Here is an 8,626-nt window from a genome sequence, read left to right as displayed (position 1 = left end):
ATGTTTGTATACCTAACCCTGAATTGTACCCCACATCTTTATAATAAAAAAAAAAGAAAAGAAAAAGATAAACTATAGACTGGAAAAAAATATAAATAAATATACCGGAGGGTATTTATATATCATTCTTCCACTAGTTCCCAAGAAAACTAGTGATATAATCGACTATTCTTTTAACTATTTTCATTTATTTTAACTAATTTTTCTGGACATCTGGTAAGTATCGTCATCCAGATGGCCGTGTCGGATAAAAATCACCTTCCATATTCAAAATTAACAGTAAATGACTTTACAGGTTTGAAAGATAGAGCAGTTTGATTTTTCTGTATAATCTTTATTGTCAATATTTTAATCTGTTTTAAAAAATTTATTCCATCTCAAGCTCTATCCTCAGGCAGAGTTGTAATAATGATCATTCCTAAAGTGAAGAGAAAAAAATTAATAGGAAACTAGAAAAAAGTGGATGCCCTCTCCACTTTGAGTTGAGCCTTCACAGTATAAACTTGAACTACCCAATCTGATTTATTTATTTATTTATTTCTATGTATTTATTTATTTTTAAATTTTTATTATAAGGATGTGGGGTACATTTCAGGGTTAGGTATACAAACATTGATCATGCAGGTACCCTTGTTGATGAGGTATGCCCCTCCCTCCCCTTGCAGTTTCCCTCAACTGCCCATCCCACCCCCCTCCCCTGAGAGTTTCCTACTACTGCCAATTGCTTTCTTATAGCATTTTAATTGTTCAAGGTTTGTTTATGAGTGAGAACATATGGAACTCTGTTCTTTATTTCTGTGATAGATCACTGAGTATGATCGACTCCAAATCCATCCAAGTTGCTGCAAAGTCCATATATTTGTCCTTCTTTATGGCTGCATAATATTCCATTGTGTATATGTACCACATTTTCTTTATCCAGTCCAGCTTTGATGGGCAACATGGTTGGTTCCATGTTTTTGCTATTGTGAATAGAGTTGCAATGAACATACATGTGCATTTATCTTTTTTGGAGAATGATTCAAGTTCCTCCGGGTATATTCCCAATAGGGGAATTGCTGGGTCATATGGAAGATCAATTTCTAGTTCTTTCAGGAACCACCATACTGTCTTCCAAAGAGGTTGTACTAGTTTGCATTTCTCCACATCTTCGCCAGCATCTGTTGTTGTTTGTTTTATTAATGATGGCCATTCTTACTGGAGTTAGGTGGTATCTCAGTGTGGATTTGATATGCATTTCTCTGATGATGAGAGAAGCTGAGCACTTTTTCATGTGTCTGTTAGCTGCTCATATATCTTCTTTTGAGAAGTGTCTATTCATGTCTTTTGCCCACGTTTTAAAGGGGCTGTTTGTTTTTTTCCTTTCAGCACATTTGTGTTCCTTGTAGATTCTAGATGTTAGGCCTTTGTCGGATAAAATCTGATTTAAATGTCTTACTTCAGTGCTCCCAGAGTTCCAAGTATTACCAAGGCAAACCTCACTGAACAGTTTGGAGGAGCCACTGGAGACCACTGGAGGGTTTAGAGTCTCAAGGAGCAAGGAGGGAGGACTAAAAGGTGAGCAGCGGTTCTAAACCATGAGAAGCAGGCTGGGGGTCTCCTAGAGCCAGGTAGCCACAAAAGAAGGAACTTAGCATGTAATGTCTCCCATGTGCTAGGCATTGTGCTAAGTGTTTTAGAATATCATTATACTTATCCCCCCAATATTCCTGGTATGTAGTAACTGCAGACCAGGGACATCAAGCTATACACATTCTGGCACCTCTTCGGCTTCCTTGTATTTGATATCCTAACTCCACTGAAGAATACAGTGTTGAAAATTTTAAAATCAAACAAATTAAAAGATGAGCTTAAAGGTAGGCTTGTTGTTAGTAGTGCCCTTGTGGTGCTTTTAATCTTTATTTTTTTTCCACTCCACTAAGATAGTTAGGTAAGACCGGGAATTATCCCTACTAGCTTCCTCTGTGTGGCAAAAAAAAAAACAAATAAAAAAAATAAGTAAACCGTATTGTGCATCATGGGCCCCAGTTTTATTGCAAGAGTCTCCAACTCAGCTACCTGCTCTTCATGGCCACAAGGCCTTTGTCTCCAGTGTACAAGTTACTCACTAGAATTCAAGTTCTAGGTCACTGGGGAGTTTTAGATGGCAGCTCCTGAGCTTGCCTGCTGTTTGGGTTTCTACTTTTTCTTTTCTTTTTTTTTTTGAGTTGGAGTCTCACTCTGTTGCTCAGACTGGAGTGAAGTGGCCGCTCCCAGCCACCGCAGCCTCGACCTGCTGGGCTCTAGCGATCCCTCCGCCTCAGCCTTCCAAGTAACCGGAATTACAGGCATGTGCTACCATGCCCGGCTGATTTTTTGATTTATTGTAGAGATGAGGTCTTGCTGCCCAGGCGGGTCTTGTACCCGCAGGCTCAGGCAATCCACTCACCTCAGCCTCCCTAAGGCGCAGGATTACAGGCTGAGCCACCGAGTCCGGCTCAGGTTTCTACTTTTTCATTCCTCCTCCTCTCCTTGAACTTTTACTACTTTCCTGCCAGTCTAGTCATGCACTGGAAAGAGTTTTTGATTTGTTTGATTCTATTTTGCTTTATCCAGATTTTTGTGTGCTCTGTTCTTTCAGAGTTTCTCTAGACATCTTGCCAGAAATAGAGAGCTGGACTTTATTGAGGGAATGTACTCGACAGATAATTTGGAGGTCATTTTACAAAGTCTTAGTGATTAGGTGCATGGGTCAGAGACATGGAAGTGTCTGGGCTGACTCCCAGATTCTGGTTTAAAAAGATGAATTAGTGCCCATGTTCACTGAGTTAAGACACCAAGGAGGAGGCATCAGTTTTGGGAGAAAGATGATGAATTCAATTTTGAAAGCATATCATTTTTCATGACAGGCACAACTAACTTTCAGCTTTTTATTTGTAAATTGGATATAGTATCTACTTTACAACAGTTTTTGTGGAAATTAAATATAATAATGAACATCATAATTTTTTGTAAACTATAAAGGACTACACAGGTATTAGATACTTAGAAATCCTGCCTCTCACCCCAAAATTAGGTACTCAGAGCCTTCCTAATGATACCCTGGGCCAGTGGATAATAAGATGTAGTAACGAGAGAAAAAGGAGAAATAAGTTGCCAGGCAGTTATGAACAGCATACGAGTTTTACAAAACAGGCAAACCATTTGTTAAAGGATCATTTATCAGCCCAACTAAAAATATGCTTTAAAAGAACTGAGATTAAGTCCATCATGCAGTTCTTTTGTGAACCATGATTATTATTTGTGGAATGCAGAAAAGAAGGACAACATAAGTATCTGGATTTGGAAAGTACTTTTATGAGCTAGGAAATGAATTTGAAAAATTTTTATTTTATTGTGCTAAGAACACCTAACACAAGGTCCACCCTCTAGACAGATTTCCTTTTCCTCCCAGTTAGAGTCTCACTCTGTCACCCAGGCTGGAATGCAGTAGCATGATCACAGCTCACTGCAGCCTCCACCTGCTGGGCCCAGGTGTTCCTTTTGCCTCAGCCTTCCAAGTAGCTGGAACTATAGGCATTGTCACCACACCCAGCTAATTTTTAAAACTTGTTATTGTATAGGTGAGGTCTCCTCAATGTGCCCAGGCTGGTCTTGAATCCTCTTGCCGCCACCTCCCAAAGTGCTGGGATTACAGGCATGAGCTGCCGCACCCAGTTAGACAGATTTTTAAGTGTACAGTACTGTTATCTCGAGGTACTATGTTGTGCATCAGGTCTCTGATTCATTTTGCCTCACTGACACTTTATATCTATTGATTAGCAGTTCTCAATTTCTTCCTCCCCCTCGTGGCAACCCTCACCTTCCCCAGTTCCCCTAGCAACCACCATTCTACCTTCAGCCTCTATGAGTTTGACTATTTCAGATACCCGGTGTAAGCAGAATCATGTTGTACTTGTGCTTCTGTGACTAGCTTATTTCCCTTATCATAATGTCTTCAAGCTTCTTTCATGTTGTTACATGTGACAGGAACTCCTTCTTTCTAAAGGCTGAATAATATTCCATTGTATGTCTATACCACATTACAAAATGAATTTTTCTTTGCAGAATTAAACAAACTTTAATTCCCTAAAGGAAGGCAAAGTGAGATGCATTTAAATGGGTAGGTTAACAGTCCTATATTCCAGATCATTCCAAATTGTCTGTCCTAGCACATAGGTGTGTTGCAAATAGGTCTCAGGTGGGCCTGAATCTGAGCCCTTGAAGGGATCAGAAATGAAGACCTTTTCTTGCTTCTAGAAGCAATAGGTATGAGAAGTGTCTGTATAGGGATTTCGCCTTCCCATCAAAAGAAGAAAATGAATAAGGGGAAAGAGACCCAATGAGTTATCTCTAGCAACAAGCAGACTTGTCCTGTTTATTCCTGTGTGCTGCGTCAATAGTATTTTCCTTCTATGTCACAGCAAGTGTTGGGGAAGAACCACCATAGGTAGCTTCTCTTAGGATTTTCATCCAGATTTTCTGCCTCTGTTTTTAACTGCTATTGTGTTTTCAAAAACGTGTAACAAAATACAACATATATAAATTCCATAAATCATAAGTGTACAGATTGACGAAGGGTCACAGGTAGAACACAGTCATCATAAACAGGATATTTTCAGCACTCCAGAAACCCTGCTGTGATCCTTTTCAGTCACTACCTTCTCCCATAGGTAACCATTATTCTGTCTTCTAACCTGATTAGTTTGGACTATTTTTGAACTTTATATAAGTGAAATTACAGGGTACTTTTTTTCATTGCGGGCTTCATTTGCTTAACATTTGTTTTTCTGTGAGATTCATCCATCGTTACATGAGGTTGTAGTTTGTCCATTTTTGCTAGAGTATAATTTTTTGTTATAGGAATATGTCACAATTCATTTACTCATTCTTCTGTTAAGGGAGAACTAGTTCGCTTATAGTTTTGGGGCTATTGAAACAGTGCTATTATAGACCTTCATTTACATATATTTTAGTAAATATAGGTATGCATTTGGGGGGCATATTTATATATATTATTCAATACACGCTAAATAATTTTCACAGAGGTGTCCCAACTTACACTCACCAAAACTGGATGAGGGTTTCAATTGTTCCACATCTTTCTCAACACTTGGTCACTTGGTATCATCAGTTTTTTTAATCTTTGTCATTCTGGTGGATGTTTAGGTATTACATATGTCTTTAAATTAGTATTGTTTTGAAAACTAAAAGTATAGCTAATGCCTCACATCATCATCCATCTCTTTTTCCCCCTCCCCAGATAACAAAAATCTTAAGTTAGTATCATTTACAGTCATCTTTTAGTATTTTTCATAGATATGCATGTATCCATACATAACATACACAATTGGATTTTTGCTTTGAAATTTTATACCTATATTATTTCCATTTAATTTTTCTTTCGCCAAACATAATGTTTTGGAATTGCTCATGTTGAGGTGTATAGATTACATTCATGAATTTTAATTGCTATTATAGAGAGCATATACTTTTTCCTTTTCCTAATAAAATACATTGCTTAAACATTTTTGCTATTAAAGAGTCTATGATATCATATATTTGTACACAAATTCCTTTTTCATATAATTTTTTTCTTTGTAGAGACAGAGTCTTGCTTCATTGCCCAGACTGTTCTCAAATTCCTGACCTCAAAGGACTCTCACTCTTCAGCCTCCCAACACTCTGGGATAACAGGTGTGAGCCACCATGCCAGAAAGGGAAGGGTTGGATCTTTACTTTTGCAAATATTTACCTTTGCTCAAAATGGCCACATGATTTTCCAAAACAGGTTTAATAATTTACACTCCCACCAAAATGGCTTAATTTTTTTTCCTCCTCCTTTCATCAATGCTTTGAACTGCCAGGCTTTTAAATTTTGGTCAGTCTTATGGTTGTTAGGTGGGATCCCATTCTGATACTGATTTAGAGAGTTTAAATGCTGTTTAGATTTCCTCTTCTATCAAATTTCCTTTTCATATCTTTGCCTATAATTATTTTGGATTCAGTGGTTTTCTCACTGAGTTCTTCATTTATTCTGTATAAAATCTTTTATCAGCTCCATGGGTTTCAAAACTCATCCTCCCTCATTTTGATATGCCTTTTAATTTTGTTTACGATGTCTTTAGTCATGTTGAAATTTTAAATTGTAATTTAGCTAAATTTATTATTCATTCTTAACAACTTTGCTTTTTGTGTCTCATCTAAGATAGTTTTTCTGTCTAAATATCATAAAGACATTCTCTTATATTTTATTATAATGGTTTTTATATACATGACTTGTATATTTGGGTCTTTATTTATTTATGGAATTTATTTTTATATATGCAGTTAGAGATCAAATTTTATCTTCCTTCATATGAAGAACCAGTTTTTGCCTCATTTATTAAATACCTATATTTCTACTGATGATACTGTCACTCACAAAATTTACCAAGTACCAAGTGTACGAGAGTCTGTATCTAGGCTTTCTATTCAGCTATATTTATCTATTCGTTGACACCTGACTCTACACTATTGTTTTAATTACTAGAGCTTTATAATAAATAAATGTATCCTTCTTCTGTACGTGTTTAAAGTGATCTGGGCTTTTCATAGTTCTTTGTTAATTCCTATGAATAATAGGAAGCAATTAAACAAATTCCATTTAAAAAATCTGTCAAGATTTTATTTGAACTGCATTGCATCTGTAGAATATTTCAGTTCCTTATAGATTTCACACCCCAACTTGTTTATTATGTATTCGTTTTATACAGATAATGTTTTAGATTTACCCTAAAAATTAAAGATTACTCGCTATTACTTTTTGTAATTCTTTCTTCCTTCTAAATTCCATTTTCATCTTCCTGATGTACACCTTTTGGAATTCTTTCAGTGAATGTCTGTGAATGGTAAAGACACTTTGTCTTTGTCTGAGTGTTTATTTTGCTACTACTCTTTGTACCAAAGATGGGGAGGAACTACCTAGATTCCTCTTCAGCAACCAAGGACTTATTTCCTCAGCTGCTGGGGTGCAGAAAGCTAACACAATTCAGCTGTTGGGCTTCTTCAGTAGTTCAGCTCAAGGTTACACCCTTCTCCTTGGCAGCTATCACCCAATGACTGAATGTCATATGTGTATAAAGACCTAGTCCACTTGCCCTAACTCAGGACAACTCTGAAGGGACATCCCAGATTAAAAGTCGAAACCTTCTTCGCTGAGTCTACATTCCAGGTTAATAACTGTTTCCTCTGTTTAATCCTGCTACCATTTCTTCCACAAGTGTTCCTCAAAGCATTCCCTAATATACTCCTTATACTGCTCTCTGACTCAGTATACTTCATGAGGAAGCCAGCCTAAGTCAGTGTCGGGAACGGTACAAGAAAGAAGAGGTTAATATGGGATTTATGAGTTGAATCATAAGTCACTTGACCTTCAGTGAGGACCACTCACTGGTGATAGGTGTAGGACAGACAGACTTTGGCACAAGGTAACAGTTTAGTAGTTAAAATTTTCATCAGTAATGAAACGGGCTGGTGTTCTAACATGCTAGTGGGCGAAATGTTATCAGGCATTTAAGAAATACGAAAGAAATAGTAACCTTAAGGACAGTGGCACTGGCTGCTGCTAAGTAAAATTGATTCTTTGGAAATAGCAAAAAGCCGAAAGTGGTTAATTGGCTATTAAAATCCAAGAGTAAAATCCAGAAGGCCTCTTTGGTAGAGAATAAAGAGGCATTTAGCTCCTGCAGTGGGAGGGCAGAAAAAGCGGAGGAACAGGCCAGGCACTTAATCATAAGTGTGGCAAAGCTCCAAAAGAGATTAACTACAAAACCCAGCTAGCTGTTATGCCAAGGTCAAGATGCTGGATCGGAAAGAAAGAGACCCCGATGTAGGGCGAGGATAGTCGAGTTTCAGTTAAAAACAGGCAAAGCACACACTAGAGAAGAGAATGTGGGAGGATCTGTTCACAAAGGAATGGAATCCAGGGGGCACAGTGGAAATAAGAGACAGAGGACGGTAGTATGGAACTTCGTCAGGCATCGGAAAGCACAGCTGGTGCTGCAGTCAAGAAAAGGGGTGTGAGGCAGGGAAGATGCAGGTACTGGAAACGGTTCCAGAAGAATCAGGCAAGAACTTGCTGTTTGAGTCAACTGATCCAGTACCAAGTTTGTAAGTTCATTTTCCTTTTAGATGTCTCCTTTTTCTGAAACAAATAAAACGGAGGGGCCCTTCCCTCCTTTTCCCTCCTCCAGCTTCCCCATCTCCCCCATCTCCCTTTTCATCTCCAGCATCCTCTTTCTTCTCTGGCAGGCCCTCCGGCTCAAGAGTGGGAGCCCCGCCCCCGCAGGAGTGGGCGTGCCCGGGGCAGAGCGACTAGAAGAGGGCGGGTCCTTTCCTGCGACGTACGCCGTAAGGGCGTTGTGACGTAAGAGGACATCCGGTGTTTCGTCTCCCGGTGTCCGACGCCGCCTCCGTCAGCCTTCCTGGGCGTTGGTAGCTTCTTCCCCGGACTCCGGGTCCGCAAAGTGGATCGACTGCTCCGGTCTCACGTCACTCCCTGTCCCTCGGCCCCCCGGAGTGAGTCCGGCCTCCCCGCGAGAGGGCGCGAAGTCGGCCCGGAGCGCGC

The sequence above is a fragment of the Carlito syrichta genome, unplaced genomic scaffold (genome assembly GCF_000164805.1).
Source record: "Carlito syrichta isolate Samal-C Ts95f unplaced genomic scaffold, Tarsius_syrichta-2.0.1 Scaffold304536, whole genome shotgun sequence".
Lineage (NCBI taxonomy): Eukaryota > Metazoa > Chordata > Mammalia > Primates > Tarsiidae > Carlito > Carlito syrichta.
Note: the sequence above shows the minus strand (reverse complement) of the source record.